Source organism: Suncus etruscus, chromosome 9 (assembly GCF_024139225.1).
Source record: "Suncus etruscus isolate mSunEtr1 chromosome 9, mSunEtr1.pri.cur, whole genome shotgun sequence".
Taxonomy (NCBI): Eukaryota; Metazoa; Chordata; class Mammalia; order Eulipotyphla; family Soricidae; genus Suncus; species Suncus etruscus.
This window is the reverse complement of record NC_064856.1, coordinates 17038388-17060864: the sequence shown is the minus strand read 5'-3', so window position 1 is coordinate 17060864 and position 22477 is coordinate 17038388. Positions and strand designations below refer to the sequence as shown.

At 47.8% G+C, this 22477-nt stretch overlaps 1 protein-coding gene across 1 annotated transcript in view; it reads left to right on the top strand.

The window, feature by feature from the left end:
• Positions 1 to 7704: 7704 nt before the first annotated feature.
• Positions 7705 to 22477, top strand: part of PHF20 (PHD finger protein 20) — a 121812-nt gene continuing 107039 nt past the window's right edge. Inside the window, exon 1 of the mRNA XM_049779142.1 lies at positions 7705 to 7798. The gene's annotated coding sequence lies outside the window, so the exon portion shown is untranslated. The remainder of the gene's footprint in view (positions 7799 to 22477) is intronic.

The window sequence follows — 22477 nt, the reverse complement described above, 5'->3', positions numbered from 1 at the left end:
TCTCTCTCTCTCTCTCTCTCTCTCTCCCCCCCCCATCCCTTTTCCAGTGAGTAGGATGGAATTCAGGGCCTCATGCTTGTATTATTCTACATTCCAGGCTTCTCTTTTCCCCTTTATGAGTGTGCAAACTGTTCATTGAATCACTATACCAATTGTAAACATTTTAGTTTATTCTCAGTATGTGAACTACATATTGCAACATTGTTTATAAATATTAGAAACAGGGCCGGAGCAATGGAGCAAGTGGTAAGGCATTTGCCTGCCAGCGCTAGAACCATGGTTCGATCTCTCAGCATCCCATATGGTAGGGTGGTCCTGGATAATAATACAGTGAGTAGGGTGATTGCCTTGCATCCCGCTGACCCAAATTTGATCCCCAGTACTCCTTAATATAGTACCATGAGCCCCACCAGGAGTGATTGCTGAATCACTCCTAGTAGTAAAACTGAGCACCATGCCCGCCCCCCCAAATAAAATAAATAATGGGCTGGAGCGAGAGTACAGCAGGTAAGGCATTTGCATTGCACTTGCCTAACCCTGGCATCTCATATTGCCCCTTGAGAACCCCCAGGAGTGATCCCTGAGTGCAGAGCCAGGAGTAAGCCCTGAGTACCACAAGGTGAACTTAAAAAGGAAACAACAGGGGCCAGAGCGGTGGTGCAGCAGTAGGGTATTTGCCTTACATGTGTCTGACCCAGGAAAGAACTCTGTTCAATCCCGTGTCCCATATGGTCCCACAAGCCAGGAGCGATTTCTGAGCACATAGCCAGGAGTAACCCCTGTGCGTCACCGGATGTGACCTAAAAGCAAACATAACCCAAAACAAATAAAAAGAAAACAATAATAAAATTAATTAATCAAAACAAGTTATGGGCCAGGAAGTTTCCCAATACGTTGGAGAGTTTATTTTGCATACACAAAACCCAGTTTGGATCCCTGGCACCAAACAGTCCCCTGAGCACTTCTGCAGGAGATACCTGAACTTCTGCTAAGAACCATTGACTGTGACTCAAAAATCCAAAAACAAATAAAACTAAAAGTACACCAAATTCAGAACCACATTGTAAGGGCGAGGGATACAAGTTAAAGGACTGGAGCACAAGCTTTGCATACAAGAACCAACGCGGGGCCCGAGATAACATGGAGGTAGGGCGTTTGCCTTGCATGCAGAAGGACGACGGTTCAAATCCTGGCATCCCATATTGTAATGTATCTTCGCTGTTAACTTTGCTGGGTATTTGTGAATCCAAGAACAGTCCCCAGAATGAGAAATTACTTCCCATCCCCTTGTCCCCTGTCGGGGGAAGACCTTGGTAATATTTATCCGCAGCAAATAATAATCCACACAGACAAGAAGGATAGGGTGTAAAAGATTGGGCAAGGAGAGCGAGAGAATCCTCCTGCAGCCAGCAGCTTTCGCAAAAGGACCCCTCTCCCCTGTCCATCAAGCTATTTATTGCCAACTCCACAGCGCCCCACCTGGAAGGGCTAGGTGGGGCAATAGTCACAGAATCCTAAGGAAACACTTTTATATACAACAATTCCAAGGATAATCTTACGGAAACTTTTTCATATACTACACCATATGATCCCCCGAGCCTGCCAGGAGTGTTTTTTTTTTTTTTTTGGTTTTTGGGCTACACCCGGTGATGCTCAGGGGTTACTCCTGGCTATGCGCTCAGAAGTCGCTCCTGGCTTGGGGGACCATATGGGACACCGGGGGATCAAACCGCGGTCCATCCAAGGCTAACGCAGGCAAGGCAGACACCTTACCTTTAGCGCCACCGCCCGGCCCCAGGAGTGTTTTTTTTTTGTTTTGCTTTTGTTTTTGTTTTTGGGCCACACCCGGCGGTGCTCAGGGGTTACTCCTGGCTGCTCAGAAATAGCTCCTGGCAGGCACGGGGGACCATATGGGACACCGGGATTCGAACCAAGCACCTTTAGTCCTGGATCGGCTGCTTGCAAGGCAAACGCCGCTGTGCTATCTTTCCGGGCCCAGGAGTGATTTCTGAGCGTAGAGCCAGGAGTAACCCCTGAGCACTGCCGGGTATGACCCAAAAACCAAAAACCAAAAACAAACAAAAAACCAATGCTGCAGGGCAGAGTGATAATACAGTGAGTAGAATGTTTGTCTAGCACACAGCCAACCAGTTTTGATATTCAGCACCTCATATGGTTCCCATATGCCTGCCAGGAGTGATTTCAGTTCATAGAAAACGTCTTAACTCCAGCACTATCTCTTGAACCCCTAGACACCATTTTTGTTTTGTTTTGTTTTGTTTTGTTTCAGAAATTGCTCCAGGCAGGCTCGGGGGACCACATGGGATGTCGGGATTCGAACCACTGTCCTTCTGCATGCAAGGCAAATGCCTTACCTCCATGCTATCTCTCTAGTCCCCCTGTGACAATTTAATAGTACTCTTTATAACTTTAATTCTCTTAGTTCCTCAGGCTAAACTTCACCTCCTTTGCTTTTATCTGAACCTGCATGAATTTGAGTGCACACAAAAAATCATTCATTAGGCTTGCTTACATTATATGGAGTATGGTGCTAGGTATTGGAACTCCTATGGGACAAAGGAAAGGAAGACATAATCTCAGTCCTTGAAGAGATTCATGTAGATTTTATTCTTTTTTTTTTTTTTTTTAGTTTTTGGGTCACACCCGGCAGTGCTCAGGGGTTACTCCTGGCTGTCTGCTCAGAAATAGCTTCTGGCAGGCACAGGGGACCATATGGGACACCGGGATTCGAACCAACCACCTTTGGTCCTCGATCAGCTGCTTGCAAGGCAAACGCCGCTGTGCTATCTCTCCAGGCCCAGATTTTATTCTTTTTAATGGCTAGATTGGTCTCTCCTTGGCTTTCATTTCCTTTCAAAATCCTGTAAAATGCAGGAAATATATTGGGATTTCTACTTAACTCACTCCCCTCCCCCCACTAGAAGTTCATCTACAGCTTTTGGAACCCATGTCCAGACTTGAGAGGCTCAGCTGGGGCTGGAGAGATAGCATGGAGGTAAGGCGTTTACCTTTCATGCAGAAGGTCATCGATTCAAATCCCGGCGTCCCATATGGTCCCCGTGCCTGCCAGGAGAAATTTCTAAGCATGGAGCCAGGAAAAACCCCTGAGCATTGCCGGGTGTGACCCAAAAACCACAAATAAAATAAAATAAAATAAAACTACATTATAAAAAAAAAAAGAGAGAGGCTCAGCTAGGACAAGATTCTGCCTGCTCCCTTCTTGGCCTCTAGTTCCTTGTAGAGCGCTTTGTTGTTCTTAGATGCTGCTCTGAGTGTGGTTTTGGTTTCTTGAGTTCTCACACAGCCTGGAGCTACAGAGATCTTACCTAGTTCCTGCTTTGGAGACTGATATGCTCAGTTCTTTTGCTAACATTTTGAGTACAGGAGTCTTGGGTTTTAGTCACTGCTAGAGGTTTTCTTTTCATTTTTTTGGTTCTTAGATCACGCCCAACAGTAACCTAGAATTACTTACTACTGGCTCTACACTCAGGAATTACTCCAAGCAATGCTTAGAAGACCAGGTGGGATACTAAGGATCAAACTGGGTTGGCTGCTTGCAAGGCAAGTGCACTACCCACTGTATTATCTCCCTGGTCCCCAGGGATTTTTTTTTTCTGTGTTCATTTTCTTTTCTCCCTTAATAGACTCATTGCAAATGATTTGATGTTGGGGCCGGGCGGTGGCGCTAAAGGTAAGGTGTCTGCCTTGCCAGCACTAGCCTAGGACGGACCGCGGTTCGATCCCCCGGTGTCCCATATGGTCCCCCAAGCCAGGAGCGACTTCTGAGCGCATAGCCAGGAGTAACCCCTGAGCGTCAAACGGGTGTGACCCAAAAACCAAAAAAAAAAAAATGATTTGATGTTATATAAGGACTGAGTATCGTTTTCTAGGATAATGATTGAGAAAGATCAGTTTCCTAATTGCATATCTTGTCTCTCTTTAAATCTTAGTTCTGCTTCTCTTAACTGAGGCTAATTTTGCTGTTGGGCTTGCACATTATTGGCTGTGGTACTTGTACATTATTAGGTATGGTGCACATTGGGGATCCCACATCAGACTACAGTCCTTGCATACTTTTTTTTTTTTGGGGGGGGCCACACCTGGTGGTGCTCAGGGTCTGTGCTCAGAAATCGCTCCTGGCATGGGGCCGAAGAGATAGCATGGAGATAGGGCATTTGCCTTGCACACAGAAGGATAGTTGTTCGAATCCCGGCATCCCGTATGGTCCCCCCGAGCCTGCCAGGAGCGATTTCTGAGCGTAGAGCCAGAAACTCCTGAGCAGTGCTGGGTGTGACCGAAAAACCAAAAACCAAAAAAAAAAAAAAGAAAAGAAAAATGGAAGAATTAGCACAGCAGAAGGGCGTTCACCTTGCATGCAGCCAGTTCAAGACAGCCTTGCATCCAGGAGACCCATGTTCAATCCCCAGCATCCCATATGGTGTCTCTAACACTGCCAGGATTATGTAATCCATCAGCACAATCTGGTGTCTCTACCAAAAATTAAAGTACAGTACCTCCTTTTTTTTTTCTTTTTTTAGTTTTTGGGTCACACCCGGCATTGCTCAGGGGTTACTCCTGGCTGTCTGCTCAGAAATAGCTCCTGCCAGGCACGGGGGACCATATGGGACACTGGGATTCGAACCAACCACCTTTGGTCCTGGATCGGCTGCTTGCAAGGCAAACGCCGCTGTGCTATCTCTCCGGGCCCAGTACAGTACCTCCTAATGTTTACTCATTATTTTTTTTTTGTTTTTGGGGCCACACCTGTTTGGTGCTCAGGGGTTACTCCTGGCTAAGTGCTCAGAAATTGCTCCTGGCTTGGGGGGACCATATGGGACGCCGGCGGATCTAACCGCGGTCCTTCCTTGGCTAGTGCTTGCAGGCAGACACCTTACCTCTAGCGCCACCTCACCGGCCCCACATTTACTCATTTTTGATCTCAAACTTTTTTTGTTTGCTTGTTTTTGTTTTTTTGGGTCACACCCGGCAGCAGCTCAGGGGTTTCTCCTGGCTCTGTGCTCAGAAATCGCTCCTGGCAGGCTCGGGACCATATGGGATGCCAGAATTCGAACCACCATCCTTCTGCATGCAAGGCAAACGCCCTACCTCTATGCTATCTCACCAGCCCCCCTAGACATGTATTTAAGAAATTATCTTAGAGACTGGGAAATAGTATATTAGTTTGCATGTACCTTATATGGTGTTTGATCCCTTGCACCACATGGTTCCCTTAATATTGTCAGATGCTACCTTGAAAGCTCCTGAGCACCACTGGGATAACTCAGGAATGCTGGCACCATAAACCCTAACACATCAGATCATCGGCCCATGTAGTGAACATTGGCCTGGTTGGTTGAGAATTGCTCCCCAAATATTTTTGAGCGTTTGGGCTACAAATAGCTATTCCTAGCTATTCCTAGCTCTGATTTCAGAAAGTAATCCTGGCAGGCTTGTGGAGACCACATATGGGATGCTGAGGATCAAATCTAGGTCAGCCATGTGCAAGGCAAAGTGCTATGGCTGCTATTCTCCCACCCAAAATATTTTATGGGAACTACTTTAGCAGTACTCAAAAACCACTAGAGTTATACCTACTAATATTGTGGGATGGAGCATGTGGTAGATGTTGGAGATCAAACTCAGGACCTTGTACATGCTAGTACTGGAGCTATCTCTGGGTCCTAATGAGCATTTCTTCAGCAGTTATTATTTATATATTTACCAGTGTAAACCTGGGGTTTATTTTATTTTATTTTTTTTGTCACAACCAGTAGCAATTAGTGTTACTCCTGGCTCTGTGCTCAGAAATCACACCTGGAAACCATAAAGAATGCTGGGAGTTAAGCCCTGGTTGGCTTTGTGCAAAGCAAATGCCCTACCTGCTGTTCTACCACTCTGGTACCAAAACCTGGGCTTTAGATCAGAACTTTGCAAATTTCAAATTCTGTCCCTGGAAGAGGGTGTGTCCAATTCAGAATATAGCAAGCCTCATTTATGGAGGGTCTTTTGAGTTTGTTTTTGGGCCACACCTGGCTGTGCTCAGCAGTTACTTCTCGAGTTGTGCCTTTTTTTTTTTTTTTTTTTTGTGGTTTTTGGGTCACACCCGGCAGTGCTCAGGGGTTATTTCTGGCTCCAGGCTCAGAAATTGCTCCTGGCAGGCACGGGGGACCATATGGGGTGCCGGGATTTGAACCGATGACCTCCTGCATGAAAGGCAAACGCCTTACCTCCATGCTATCTCTCCGGCCCCTCGAGTTGTGCCTTTAAGAATCACTCTGGCAGTGCTCAGGGCATGGTATAGTATGCCAGGATCAATCAGCTGTGCACTCTTCTTGCCCCAATCAGAAAGAATTTATAATTTTGTTTTTGGACCATACCTGGTGGCATTCATGGGCTACTCTTGGTTCCGCATTCAGAAATAGCTTTTTGCAGGCTTGGGGAACCATATGGGATGCCAGGAATCAAACCTGGGTTGGCTGCATGCAAGACAAATACCTTAGCCGCTGTGCTATCGCTTGGCTCCCAGTCAGAAAGAATTTAACTTCATGAATACTCTCTTCTGTCTTTTTTTTTTTTTTTTTTTTTTTGGTTTTTGGGCCACACCCGTTTGACGCTCAGGGGGTTACTCCTGGCTATGTGCTCAGAAATCGCCCCTGGCTTGGGGGGACCATATGGGACGCCGGGGATCGAACCGCGGTCCTTCCTTGGCTAGCGCTTGCAAGGCAGACACCTTACCTCCAGCGCCACCTACCCGGCCCCGAATACTCTCTTCATAGCTGGATCTGGTCCTGTTTGCCTGGCTAGCATCAGTCTTCTGCTATTTTCCCTTAGGGGGTAGATTTTCCCCCCTTCTTTGGCAAAATGGACTAATCCAAGTGACCTGAGGTTCTACCCAAGACTTTGTCTCTTGAGTGGCTTAGAAGTCAAAAGAATATAAAGATTGAATCGCAGCTGTGGAGTATATTACTGCTGGCAGCAGCTGCGGCTTACTTCTTGGTGAAACAACTTTTGTGCCTGCTTGTTTTCCAAGCCTACACACCTGTCCCTGAGATGCTTTGAGCCCACAGAGTGCTTGTAATGGTTTTTATTTATTTATTTTGGGCCACACCCGGCGGCACTCGGGTTCCTCCTGGCTCTCTACTCAGAAATCGCTCCTGGCGGGCTCGGGGGACCCTACGGGATGCCGGGACTCGAACCACCGTCCTCCGCTTGCCAGGGAGACGCCCTGCCTCCGTGCCGTCTCTCGGGCCCCTCTATTCGCGTTCGGAAGCTCCACGGCCTAGGCGTGAGACTGCTGGAAGAGGCGAGGCGAACAGGGAGAGACAGGACGGAAGGCAGCCTGACTGGAGAGGTGAGCGTGGGGGAAAAACCCCACGAGGCCTCGAGGCGAAGGAGGCGAGCTCGGGGCAACATCTAGCTAGCGGCTCTTCCGGGGCTTCGCGTGACCCCCGCGGGCCTCGGGCGGAGCGACTGGACGGACGCGCGGACGGACGGACGCTCCCGGGATCCGGGCCGCCCGCTCGCTCCCTCGCTCCGTTCCCGCGCGTCAGAGTGGGCGTGGCCCGGCCCGGCCCGAGCCGTCGCCAGGGCGACCCGAGGGGCGTGGCCTCGGCCTCGGCCTGCGTCGGCTGGTGGCGAGTGCGCGTGGGGGGGCCGCGCGGGGGCGACGCCGGGCGCGTTCCCGGGTCACGTGGCGCGCGGCACGCAGTCCTTCTGTCGGTTGGTGCTGGCGCGGCGCGGCGCGGCGCGGCATAGCGCGGCCGAGCGGGGCTGTGAGGTGAGGCGGGTGGGGTGGCTGAGGCGGGGGGAGCTCGCGGCGAGGCACTCGGCGAGGCCGGGCCAGGCGAGGCGAGGCGAGGCGAGGCGAAGCCGGCCGGGCCGGGCCGGGCCGGGCCCGCGCCACGCGCGCGCGCCGTGCGGGCGGGAGAGGCCGGGCCGGGCCGGGGTGCGACGCCCCCGCCCCGCCGCCGGCCGCCCTGCCCTGCCCTGCCCGGCCGCGCTCGCCAGCCCGCGGGAGGCCCGGCTGGGCGGCCGAGAGCGTGGCCCGCGGGCCGAGCGGGCCCAGTCCCCGGGCGGCCAGTCGCCTCCGCGGCGGGGCCTGGGCCGGGGCGCGGGGCCGGCCGCGGGGGGCCGAGCTGCGTGGGCGGCCCGGCGGGCTGGCTTCCCCGTGCCCGGGGTGTTCTTCTCTCGCCCACTCCTCGATTCTCCTTTGGGGTGCACACCCTCTCCCAGCCCCCGGCTGCGGTGGGAGTGTCCTCTGGCTCCCGAGGCGTGGAAAATGTGGAGGAAGGTGCCCTTAGGCTCCAGCCCGAGGGGGTCGGCCTCCAGGTCCAAGAACAGCCCCCCGCACCCCGCCGAGATCGCACCCCCCTTTCCCAAAACCTCGTCTCCCGGCTAGAGGACGCTTCTTTTTGCTTCGAACCAACAATCTTGAGGAAATGCCGCCTTTCAAATTTGGGGGTTCACCTCCTAAACGTGTCATCTCCGCAATCTCAAGCGAAAAGTTTTAAGTTACTTTATGGACCCCGAATCTCACCCCCAGGCTCATTTTGAAATTTCTTACTCTTTAAATGTCCCGTGGCCTCCATTATAAAGTTTAAAGGTCTACTTCACCGTTTCAATCACTGTTCTTGGGGTGCGCCCTTTCGAACTATTCTATTGCTTGAGGCAGGCACGTTTTTAATAACTGAGAGTGTTCGCTTTTGGCTGCACAATGCTTGGCGTGCAGTTATGTTTGTTTTTGTTTTCGGGCCACTCCTGGTGGTGCTTAAGTTTTCATCCTGGCTCTGTACTTAGGGGTTCTTTCTAGCAAACTTGGGGTACATACCTCCTGCTGTGTGTGTTTGCGTATGTGTGCATAGAACTCAAGACCTATGAGCATGAACTCGATAGGTGACTTAGATGCTTAAGTCTGGAGCAGCAAACCTTTCATAGATCTCATCCGGCTCTTAGTGTGTCCTGGAGTGTGCATATTTTATTTGTCCGTTTGAGCTTCTCTGCCCTCCAAGACGTTTTCCTTGCTCTTGGACACACGAATCCAATGGTGTTGTCCTATTCTCGCCAATGGGCCATTTCCTCTTCTTTCCTCTGGTGAATTCTGATCTTCCTTTGGCCCAGAGCTTTCTCGGTTTTGAGAGCAAACTTGCTTTTACATCTAAATTCCCCTTTCCCCAGGGGGCTTGCATTCTTTTTTATGCCTACCCTTTCCTGGTGGGTGAGGGGAGTTGAATCCTGGACATTTTAGGATTCTGTCCTCAGCCCCTAATGTATTTTTCATCCTTCTTTTTTTTTGCTAACAGGAATTGGTTTGCCCTATTCTGAGGCTCCTTTTCTCTCTTTTTTGGTCTTTCTTTCTTTCTTTCTTCTTTTTTCTTTCTTTTTTCTTTCTTTCTTTCTTTCTTTCTTTTTCTTCTTTCTTTCTTTCTCTTCTTTCTTTCTTTCTTTCTTTCTCTTTCCCTTTCCTTTCCTTTCTTTCTTTCCTTTCCTTTCCTTTCCTTTCCTTTCCTTTCCTTTCCTTTCCTTTCCTTTCCTTTCCTTTCCTTTCCTTTCCTTCCTTCCCTTTCCTTCCCTTCCTTCCCTTCCCTTCCCCTTTTCCTTTCCTTTCCTTCCCTTTCTTTTCCTTTCCTTTCCTTTCCTTTCCTTTCCTTTCCTTCCTTTCCTTTTTCCTTCCCTTTCCTTTCCTTTCCTTCCCTTTCCCTTCCCTTTCCTTTCCTCCCTCCCCTCCCCTCCCCTCCCCTCCCCTCCCCTCCCCTCCTCTCCTTTCCTCTCCTCACACCTGGCAGCGCTCAGGGGTTAATCGCTCCTGGTAGGGTCCTACCGGGATTCGAACCACCATCCTTCTACCTCCATGCTATCACTCTGGCCTCTCTTTTGGTTTCTGATTCCCTTTTGATGACATTGATTTGCTTGCTGAGTGGTGGAAGTATTTTTCCATTTCTTCTGGCTGCTGGTGTGTTGTAACCTCAAGTCTAGGACTACCTGACTACCTGTCTCCACCCCACCTCACCCCCACCCCACCTCCACACCACAGCACTAGATTTATTTACTTATTTTGGTTTTGGATGACACCCACTGGTGCTCAGTGAGCTTATTGGATGATGGGAAACAAACCTAGGTCGCTACGTAAGGCAATCACCCTACCCTCTAAGTACTATTGCTCTAGTCCTAAACCCAGCAATATTAAATGGGAAGGAACTCCTTTAACATTTATGATTATTTATGAGGTTCTTTATTTTTTGGGGGGTAAGAGGGATTGGGCCATGTTCTGATGTTCAGAGTTCACTCCTGGGTGATCACATCTGGCTATACTTGGATTATATGGGGTGCTAGGGATTGAACTGGAGTCCTTCACCTTAATCCTATATTCCCAGCCATGCTCCTGGCTCTGCTCAGAAATTACTCCTGGCAGAAATTTCTCCACTGTTGGAATCCCAAATGCTAATGGGATAGTGACATCTCTGACCTGTTTAACTGAGGGTAGTGCCTGAGTGTGCTGCAGCTGTGTGAAGCCACAATGAGGGAGTTTGGGTCTGAGAAGTTGTACTGGCAGGACAAGGAGAAAAATATTGCATTTCAAGCCCATATCCTCTGAATTGCATTTGGATATTGGATGGTTGCCAAGCACCTGCTTCTTGGGGGAATCCTGGGGGATTTAATGATGTTCCCAGGAACCTGGGAATTAATGAGGTTGCTGGAGAAGTGCTCTGAATTCCGTGTTAGAAAGGGAATAAAATTAAGCATTAGGGTGTTTTTGGAAAAACTAAGCTGTTGTTTAATTCATGTGCCTGAAAGTTCTAGAGAGTTAGTTGTGTTCTTTCAGGAAGTGATATAGATTTCACATTTTCATCATGCATATTTTTTTGGGGAGCCACACCTGGTGTTGCTCCAGGGTTACTCATGGCTCAGTTCAGAAATTACTCCTGGCAGGCTTGAGGGACAGTATGGGATGCTGGGGATCAAAACTGGATCGGCAGCATGCAAGGCAAACAAATGCCCTACCATCATGCTATCACTCTGGCTCCTATACTTCTTTTTTTCTTCTTTTCCCTTCGTGGTGCTGGGATTATACCTATGACTAAATATGTGCAAAGTAGAAACTACCCTAAGCTATAATGCCAACCTCAGTGGTTGTTAGTTTTTTTTTTTTTTTTTTTTTTTTGATTTTTGGGTCACACCCGGCAGTGCTCAGGGGTTACTCCTGGCTCCATGCTCAGAAATTGCTCCTGGCAGGCACGGGGGACCATTTGGGACGCTGGGATTCGAACCGATGACCTTCTGCATGAAAGGCAAACACCTTACCTCCATGCTATCTCTCCGGCCCCTCAGTGGTTGTTAGTAATACAAAAAAACAAATTTTTTTTTGATGTTTTGGGTCACACTTGGCAGTGCTCAGAGGTTACTCCTGGTTCTATGATCAGAAATCGCTCCTGGCAGGCTTGGGGGACCATATGGGATGCCGGGGTTCGAATCTAGAATGTCCCGGGTCGTCCGTGTGCAAGGCAAATGCCCTACCACTGCTATCACTCAGGCCCCCCCTTTTTTTTGAGTCACATCCTGTGATGCTCAGGGATTACTCCTGGCTATGTACTCAGAAATCATTTCTGGCTTGGGGTACCATATGGGACGCTGAGGGATTGAACCGTGGTCCACCTTAGGCAAGCGCGTGCAAGGCAAATGCCCTACTGCTTGAGCCACCGCTTCAAATTTTCTTTTTTTGATGTTTTGGGTCACACCTGGCAGTACTCAGGTTACTCCTGGCTCTATGCTCAGAAATTGCTCCTGGCAGGCTTGGGGGACCATATGGGATGCCGGGGTTAGAATCTGGAATGTCCTGGGTCGTCCGTGTGCAAGGCAAATGCCCTACCACTGCTATCACTCAGGCCCCCCCCCCCCCCCCCCGTTTTTGAGTCACATCCTGTGATGCTCAGGGATTACTCCTGGCTATGTACTCAGAAATCACTTCTGGCTTGGGGTACCATATGGGATGCTGAGGGATTGAACCGTGGTCCACCTTAGGCTACTGCTTGAGCCACAGCTTCGGCCCCAGGCCCCTTGTTTTAATGTTTTTTTTGGGGGGGCCAACCCCAGCAATGCTTAGAGATTGAACCAGGGTCAGCCACATGCAATGCCAACAAAACACCCTGCCAGCTGTGTTATATCTCTGGCCTAGTATTTCATGTATTAATATGAATAAAATTTTTGACATAAATACTGCATAACTGATAGAGTAATGAGTCAATTTGTTTCCCTGATTTCTTCACTGTCATCCTATTATAGATATGCACGCTGAAGTACCCAAAGTCAGTTTGGCCATAGGTATTAAGCTTTTTATTTGAGGAGACGAGGTAACACCCACTAGTGCACAGGTAGTATCCCATGCTCTGAGTTTAGGAGTCAGTTCCAGTGGTGCTTAAGAGATTATGAGAAGGGCCCGGAGAGATAGCACAGCGGTGTTTGCCTTGCAAGCAGCCGATCCAGGACCAAAGGTGGTTGGTTCGAATCCTGGTGTCCCATATGGTCCCCTGAGCCTGCCAGGAGCTATTTCTGAGCAGACAGCCAGGAGTAACCCCTGAGCACCGCCGGGTGTGGCCCAAAAACCAAAAAAAAAAAAAAAAAAAAAGAGATTATGAGATGCTAGGAATCTAAGCCTGCCTTCCTGCATGCAAAGCTTGTGCTTATCCAATTGAACTATCTCTCTGGCCTGCAACTAAGTGTTAATTTTTTGGTGGTCACACCCAGCAGTTCAGGTGTCACTTCTGGCTCTGCCCTCAGAAATTACTCCTGAAAGGCTCTGGTGAACATATGGGATGCCTGGGATTGAACCTGGGTCGTCTGAGTGCCATGCTATACCCACTGTTCTATCGCTTGGGCCCCTCCTTGGTTTTGTAAATTCTGTAATTAGGATCTGAAAGGTGGGTAAAGGAGCATTAATGAACGTTTCTGATTTGTCTTTCTGTGGGAACTTCACAAAATCATACTGGTTGGAAGATAACATTCTTTTTCTTCCTCCTTGGGTCATATCAGGTGGTTCTCAGAAGCCATACCATGTTCTTTTTGTTTGTTTGTTTGTTTTTTTGTTTTTGGGCCACACCCGGCGGTGCTCAGGGCTTACTCCTGGCTGTCTGCTCAGAAATAGCTCCTGGCAGGCATGGGGGACCATATGGGACACCGGGATTTGAACCAACTACCTTTGGTCCTGGATCGGCTGCTTGCAAGGCAAACGCCGCTGTGCTATCTCTCCGGGCCCCACCATACCATGTTCTGCATACATAGCTTGTCCTCCATTCCTTTGAGCCATCTCCTTAGCTCCAGAGATGACTTTATTTGCTTTAGGCTACACCTAGTAGTGCTCAGAGCATAATTTGGCTCTACATTTAGGGATCAAAACTGGCATGCTCAGGGGGTCATGCGATACCAGAGACTGAACCCAGGTCGATTGAATACAAGACAGTATCATAGCTTACGTTGCTCTTTGTACCTATGTCTTTATCTAAGGCTGTGTGGGGCCACACAATTAGGTGCTCAGGGGTTACTCCTGGCTCTGTGTTCAGAAATTGTTCCTGGCAGGCTTGGGGGACCAGGTGAGATGCCTGGAATCAAACCTGGGTTCGTCCCAGGTTGGCTGTGTTCAAGGCAAACACCCTACTGCTGTTCTATCGCTCTGGTCCTCTATATGATTTTTTAGCTATCTGTACCTGGTTTCCTGGCTGTCACCTATCATGGTCTTTTTACAGCTTGATCTTACACTGGGCCTAATTCAGGACAAACCTGAATGACAAGACTATTTTGTGTCTTCATCCTCCCCTCCCACCTGCCACAATCTGTCACATGAATGTTAGATCCTGCTCAGTAATGGATTTGCTTTGAATCTGGCTCTGGTCCCAGCTTTTCCACTCACAGTGAAACCTCAAGCAAGTCACTTAATGATCCTGCGCTTCATTCTCATTTGTGCAGCTAGAGGCTGATTCTTTCCAAGATCTGCCCTTCCCTTCCCTGTCCTTTTTCATTAACGGCTTAGAAAACCAGTGTCTGTGGGAGTTGTAACAGATCTGATTTTCTTCACGTGCTCTGTTGGGCAAGCTGCCAATTATTCTTGTCCAAGTCACTTCTGCCACTACCTCTTTTCTAGTCAGGGTAGCAAGCTTGTCTTCCCACACATCTGCCTTCATGCCCTAATCTATTTCCAAGCTTTTTTTTTTTTTTTTTTTTTTTTGGTTTTTGGGCCACACCCGGCAGTGCTCAGGGGTTACTCCTGGCTGTCTGCTCAGAAATAGCTCCTGGCAGGCATGGGGGACCATATGGGACACCGGGATTTGAACCAACCACCTTTGGTCCTGGATCGGCTGCTTGCAAGGCAAACGCCGCTGTGCTATCTCTCCGGGCCCCAAGCTTTATTTCAATGCAAGTCTGTTTAAATTTTTCCAAGAAGTCTTTCCTTGAGTTCTCCATTCAAGTTAGCTATTTCCCTGAATCAATAAAAGGGAGACTGTAGTTTATATGCTTTATCCATGTTTATTTGTTTCTTATCTGGCCTATAGTTTAGAGGCCAGAGAGATAACTAAACAGGCTTGGACCACGTGCTTTGCATGCTGGAGGATCAAATTTAATCCCTGGCATTGCATGTGGTCCTCTAAGAACTGTTAAGAGTGACCATTAAGCACCAAACCAGGAGTAGTCCCTGAACGTTGCTGAGTGTGATGTAGAAATTGGAAAAGAAAATAAAAGTTTTCATAGCAGGCCTGGCATGGGGAGATAGTTCAGTGAGCTGCAGTGCCTGTTTTGCATGCAAGGGGTTCATATTTGATCGCTGGCATCTTTAGCACCACTTGGGAGTGATCCAGGAGTAACCCCTGAGCACTGCCATTTGTGGCTTCAAAACAACAACACTGGGCCCGGAGAGCTTGCAAGCAGCCAAGGAGTAAGCCCTGAGCACTGCCGGGTGTGGCCCAAAACCCAAAAAAAAACCAAACCAAACCAAAACAACAACAACAATGGCAAAATGTTTTCTCATCTTTGAGGTCAAGGGTAAACTCAGTGGTAGAGAACATGCCTTATAAGTTAGAGATTTTGGGTATGATTCTTAGCACCAAAAGAGAAAATCAAAAAACTTTCCCTGCTATTTTGTTTTTCTTTGGAGTAGCAAGGTAGAAAACATGGAATTTCAAGTTGAAATAAATAGTTTGTCTCTGGAGATTGGGGAAAGTGATATGTGGTTCTTTTAGGACTCTTCCCTCAATGTCTTTCAGAACTGTTATAACTATCCTCCATACTTGTTCTGATTTATTTGTATATTTCTCAAAATAATGTTTTGTGGGCTTGGGTGTTACTTCTGGCTCTGTGCTCAGTGGTTGCTTCTGGAGCTTCTCAGGGTCCATGCAGTGCTAGGGGTCAGCCTGGGCTTCTTATATGCAAAGGAAGTTCTCAAGTCAATTGAGTTATCTATCTGGATCTTATTATTGAATTTTTTTTTTTTTTGATTTTGTTTTACACCTGGCAGCGTTCAGGGGTTACTCCTGGCTCTGTGTTCAGAAATCACTCATGGCAGGGACTGGAGCGGTAGCGCAGCTGTAAAGTGTTTGCTTTGTATGTGGCTGACCCAGGATGGACCTGGGTTCGATCCCTGGTGTCCCATACAGTCCCCCAAGCCAGGAGCAATTTCTGAGCACATAGAATATAGGAGTAACCTCTGAGTGTCACCGGGTCTGGCCCGAAAATGAAATCACTCATGACAGGCACAGGGGACCGACCATATGGGATGCCGGGATTCAAACCCAGGTCTGTCCTGGCTGTCTGCTCAGAAATAGCTCCTGGCAGGCATGGGGAACCATATGGGATGCCAGGATTCGAACCAGCCAGCCACCTTAGGTCCTGGATCGGCTGCTTGCAAGGCAAACGCCTCTGTGCTATCTCATCGGCCCCAGGGATCACTCTTGATGGGCTAGGGGGAACATATGGGATGTTGGGGAGATCAAACCCAGGTTGGCTGCAGCTCTACCCACTGTACTCTTCTTTCTCTGTCCCCTTCTTGAGTAATTTTATATAGAGGAGTATTAGCAGACCTTTGAGAAGTATCACTGGTAGCATTTTGTAGCATTAGCAACAATGTAGTTGTTGACTGGTAAGTATAATGTTTCTTTTTTTTTTTTTTTTGGTTTTTGGGCCACACCCGGTAACGCTCAGGGGTTACTCCTGGCTATGCGCTCAGAATTCGCTCCTGGCTTGGGGGACCATATGGGACGCCGGGGGATCGAACCACGGTCCGTCTCCTAGGCTAGCGCAGGTAAGGCAGGCACCTTACCTCCAGCGCCACCGCCCGGCCCCTATAATGTTTCTCAACTGAGGGTAATTATATACTCTCTTATAGGCCCCCCCCACCCCCGATATTCCAGTGAAAATCATGTAAATGAGGGTCTGTGATATAAGACTAGGGGAAACTGGATGTATGGGGATTACAAGAATGAAACCAGGTGTGAAGAGAGCCAAGGCAAGGATTTTTTTTTTTTTTTTGGTTTTTGGGCCACACCCGGCGGTGCTGAGGGGCTACTCCTGGTTGTCTGCTCAGAAATAGCTCCTGGCAGGCATGGGGGACCATATGGGACACTGGGATTTGAACCAACCACCTTTGGTCCTGGATCGGCTGCTTGCAAGGCAAACACCTCTGTGCTATCTTTCCGGGCCCCAAGGCAAGGATTTTAATCTCATTTTATTGATGGGAAAATAAGGCAGGTTCTGATTTTTTCATCATCACACAGCCAACCATGAGTGGAACCTGAATTGGCTAGAATGTCAGTATTTTTTTTTTTTTTTGGTTTTTGGGCCACACCCTGTGACGCTCAGGGGTTACTCCTGGCTATGCGCTCAGAAGTTGCTCCTGGCTTCTTGGGGGACCATATGGGATGCCGGGGGATCGAACCGCGGTCCATCCTAGGCTAGCGCAGGCACCTTACCTCCAGCGCCACCACCCGGCCCCTAGAATGTCAGTATTTTCATCCCTAAGCACTCGATGGTCTTCTTCCAAGATGTCTTCGACAAAGGCACTTTGGAAACGATCTCCTGTGAATCTTAGTGTCACTGTATCTGCTGCTTCTGTTTGTTTTCTTGGCTCTAGGGAGTCTTTCCCTCAAGACTCAGGACTGGGTAGTGAAGAGGAAGGGTGGGACACTCATTCCTGTCTGAGGCTCCTTTTTTCTGGGATGTTCCCTCTGCCTGGAATTTTCTTCTTTTTTTTATTTTATTTTATTTTATTTTTTTGGTTTTTGGGCCACACCCGGCAGTGCTCAGGGGTTACTCCTGTCTGTCTGCTCAGAAATAGCTCCTGGCAGGCACGGGGGACCATATGGGACACTGGTATTCAAACGAACCACCTTAGGTCCTGGATCGGCTGATTGCAAGGCAAGCACCGCTGTGCTATCTCTCCGGGTTTTTTTTTTTTTTTATATATATCTTTATTTAAACACCTTGATTACAAACATGATTATGGTTGGGTTTCAGTCATGTAAAGAACACCCCCCCTTCACCAGTACAACATTCCCATCTCCAATGTCCCAAATCTCCCTCCTCCCCAGTCCACCCCCGCCTGTACTCTAGACAGGCTTTCCAGTTCCCTCATTCATTCACATGATTATGGTAGTTCTCTGTGTAGTTATTTCTCTAACTGCATTCACCACTCTTTGTGGTGCGCTTCATATCATGAGCTGCACCTTCCAGCTCTCCTCCCTTTTGTCTCTGAAAATTATTGACTTCCTTCTGCATGCAAGGCAAATGCCTTAACTCCATGCTATCTCTTCCCTGCCCCTCCCAGCTGTCAATTCTTTTTTTTTCTTTTAGCTCCAGCAGTTGTTAATTCTTAATTTAGCCCATTAAAACTTTTTTTTTTTTGTGGTTTTTGGGTCACACCCAGCAGTGCTCAGGGGTTACTCCTGGCTCCATGCTCAGAAATTGCTCCTGACAGGCACGGGGGACCATATGGGACACCGGGATTCGAACCGATGATCTTCTGCATGAAAGGCAAATGCCTTACTTCCATGCTATCTCTCCGGCCCCTTGTTTTTTTGAGTCACACCTGATTGACTCTGTGCTCAGAAATGGATCCTGGCAGGCTCAGGGGACCATATGAAACCACTGTTTGTCCTGGGTTGGCTGTAGGGCAAGGCAAAGGCCTTTTACCACTGTGCTATCTCTCTGGCCCCCCATTAAAAATTTTTTCTTTTTGAGCCACACCTGGTGGCACTCAGGGGTTACTCCTGGCTCTGTACTCAGAAATCGCTCCTGTCAGGGTTGGGGGACCATATGAGATGCCGGGTTTCGAACCAATGTTGGTCCTGGATTGACCACTTGCAAGGCCTTGCAAGCCTTGCAAATGCTATCTCTCTGGCCACCCCCATTATAGTTTTTTTTTTTTTTTTTTTTGGTTTTTGGGCCACACCTGTTTGACGCTCAGGGGTTACTCCTGGCTATGTGCTCAGAAATCTCCTCTGGCTTGGGGGGACCATATGGGACGCCGGGGGATCAAACTGCGGTCCGTCCTACGCTAGCGCTTGCAAGGCAGACACCTTACCTCTAGCGCCACCTTCCCGGCCCCTCATTACAGTTTTTTAATGGAATTTTATTTATATATTTGGATGTTGGGTCACAGTTGGCGGCACTCAGGGATCATTCCTGGCTCTATGGTAAGGGATCATTCCTGGAGGAGGTTAGCGGATCATATGTAGTGGCAGGGATTGAACCCAGGTTAGCCACATGCAAGGCAAGTGCTATGACCCTATACTACACTCTGACATCTGCTTTTCGCATTAAAAAAAATTTTTTTTTTTGGCTCATCTCCCTCAGGGGATGACCGTAGTTGGCCAGGCTGGGGAATCTTGTTGGCAGATGGATTAAAGTGTTAAAAACTTAAAAAAAAATTTTTTTTTGTTCTTGGTTTATGTGTACTGTGTATTAGTGGAGGGAATTGGCTTTGTCATGTGGTATTACAGAATTTTTTATTTCTTGGCTGTGAAAGTGCCTTTTATTTTTATTTTTTTATTTTTTATTTTTTATTTATTTATTTATTTATTTTTGGTTTTTGGGTCACACCCGGTGGTGCTCAGGGGTTACTCCTGGCTGTCTGCTCAGAAATCGCTCCTGGCAGGCACGGGGGACCATATGGGACACCGGATTCGAACCAACCACCTTTGGTCCTGGATCGGCTGCTTGCAAGGCAAACGCCCTATTTTTTATTTTTTTGTGGTTTTTTTGGGTCACACACCCAGCAGTGCTCAGGGGTTATTCCTGGCTCCAGGCTCAGAAATTGCTCCTAGCAGGCACGGGGGACCATATGGGACGCCGGGATTCAAACTGATGACCTCCTGCATGAAAGGCAAACGCCTTACCTCCATGCTATCTCTCCGGCCCCAGTGTCTTTTATTTTTACTTATTTTTTGCTTTTTGGGCCACACCCGGTTACTCCTGGCTATGCGCTCAGAAATTGCTCCTAGCTTGGGGGACCATATGGGATGCCAGGGGATCGAACCAGGGTCTGCCCTAGGTTAGCACGTGCAAGGAAACACCCTACCGCTTGCACTACCATTCCGGCCCCTGAAAGTGTCTTTTGAACTATTTTATTATAGAGTGTACATTTAAAGATTTCAGTGCCCAATACTGATACATGGGCATTGATTATTGATTCTGTATTCAAGGAAATAAAGTAGGCTCTGTATTCTGTGTAGCAGTGGATTATCATTTTAGGAAAATTTAAATGTAATGGAATAATTTGAATTCTTATGGTGTTTAAAATAGAATTCTATATAATAAATACAGATTGCATCAGATTATTTTTTTCTTTTCCTTGGAAAAGTATTTTCTTCTTTTACTCTGGTAGCTGGAGAGTTTTGGAAGGAAAACTGAGGGGCTGGAGCCTTAGCACAGTGGTAGGGCATTTGCCTTGCACTCAGCCAACCCTGGACGGACCACGGTTTGATTCCTGGTATCCCATATGGTTCCCCTAGCCAGGCAGGAGTGATTTCTGAATGCAGAGCCAGGAGTAAACCCTGAGTGCCGCCAAGTGTGACCCAAAATCCAAAAAAAAAAAAAACAAACTGGGGGGGGGGGAGGAAGGAAAATTGAGACCCTTAGATTGAACAAATTAAAAGCTATAAAATAATAGCTTTTTTTTTTTTTTTTTTTTTTTTTGGTTTTTGGTTTTTGGGCCATACCCGGCGGTGCTCAGGGGTTACTCCTGGCTGTCTGCTCAGAAATCGCTCCTGGCAGGCACGGGGGCCCATATGGGACACCGGGATTCGAACCAACCACCTTTGGTCCTGGATCGGCTGCTTGCAAGGCAAACGCCGCTGTGCTGTCTCTCCAGGCCCAATAATAGCTCTTTTTAAGCCCAATTAAGTGTTTTTGTTTTTGGAATTAAATAATGATATATAAAAATGTCGTTTTTATGTAATATTTTCAAACTTTTTTTTTTTTTGGTTTTTGGGCCACAACCAGTGATACTCCTGGCTATGCGCTCAGAAGTCGCTCCTGGCTTGGGAGCGGTCTATCCTAGGCTAGTGCTGGCAAGGCAAACACCTTACCTCTAGCGCCACTGCGCCGGCCCCCAAACTTTTGATTTTGTCTCGAACTCTTGTTAGTAGATAGATGTGAGAGTAAAATGAAAATTTTAGATTTTTCTTTTGTCTTTTCCTTTGTTTGAGCTCATTCATCTTTTCTCAGTGTTTTTTTTTTTTTTTTGGTTTTTGGGCCACACCCGGTAACGCTCAGGGGTTACTCCTGGCTATGCGCTCAGAAGTCGTTCCTGGCTTGGGGGACCATATGGGACGCCGGGGGATCGAACATCGGTCCATCCTAGGCTAGCGCAGGCTAGGTAGGCACCTTACTCTAGTGCCACCGCCCGGCCCCCAGTGTTTGTGTTTTTCTTGAAGGCAGGTTCAGACTTAAATCTCATATTCCTAAAAATAAAGAAATCTCACATTCCTAATTTCCAGTACAATGCTTCCTCACTGATGGTTTGTTGGGTGGATTTATATGAAATTAAAAAATAAAACAACAGGGGCCAGAGAGATAGCACAGCGGTAGGGCGTTTGCCTTGCACGCAGGACTGTGGTTCGAATCCCGGCGTCATATATGATCCCCTGAGCCTGCCAGGGGTGATTTCTGAGTTTAGAGCCAGAAGCAATCCCTGACCCCCCAAAAAAACAAAAACAAAAAACAAAAAACCCCAACAAAACGAGCTCTTTCAACCCAGAGGATTAGAGGAAAACCTAAGGAAAACAAAACCATATTACCCCTGAATCTTTATCTGGAATCTTTTTTTTTTTAATTTTTTTGTTTTTGTTTTTGGCTGTCTGCTCAGAAATAGCTCCTGGCAGGCACAGGGGACCATATGGGACACCGGGATTCGAACCAACCACCTTTGGTCCTGGATCGGCTGCTTGCAAGGCAAACGCCGCTGTGCTATCTCTCTGGGTCCTTTTTTTTTTAATTTTTTAAATTTTTATTATTAATTTTTTTTTTTACACCCAGCAGCGCTCAGGGGCGACTCCTGGCTCTATGCTGAGAAATCACTCCTGGCATGCTCAGGGAACCCTATGGGATACCGTAATTAGAACCACCATCATTCAGCATGCAAGGCAAATGCCTTTCCTCCATGCTATCTCTCCAGCCCCTAAGCCCAGTTTTTTAATGTTATAAAACATTATTCTGTTTATTTTGCAGCTAGGGATTGAACCCAATGCCTCATGGAGATAATATAATAATTAAAATCTATTGGGGCCTGAGAGATAGCATGGAGGTAAGGCATTTGCCTTGCATGCAGAAGGTCGGTGGTTTGAATGCCGGCATCCCATATGGTCCCCTGTGCCTGCCAGGGGCAATTTCTGAGCATAGAGCCAGGAATAACCGCTGAGCACTGCCGGGTGTGACCCAAAAACCAAACACAAAAAAAAAAAAAAAAAAAAAAAATCTAACTATAGGGGCCAGAGAAAGCACACCAGTAGACGGACTGTGGTTGGTGGTTTGATTCCTGACATCCCATATGGTCCCCTGAGCCTATCAGGGCGATTTCTGAGCTCAGAGCCAGAAGTAACCACTGAGCGTCACTGGTATAACCGAAACAACAACAACAACAACAAAATCTAACTATAAAGTTCCTTTCTTTTTATTTGCATGGTGTATTGGTGGTGGTGTTTGGGCCACATTCCATGGTACTCAAGGGTTATTCCTGGCTCTGTGCTCAGAAATAATTTCTAGCAGTCTTGGAGGACCATATGTAATACCAGCAAACCAACCCGAGTGGGTCCATGTACAAGGCCGTACCTGCTGTGCTATCGCTCTGGCCCCTGCACAGTGTATTTTTTGCATAATTTAGGGGAATGCCCATATCTGATGGTGCACAGGGGGCTACAGTCAGAGGTGCTTAGAGCTCCAACTGGTGCTGGGGTGTAACTAGGCCTTCTGGTTACATTTAGTA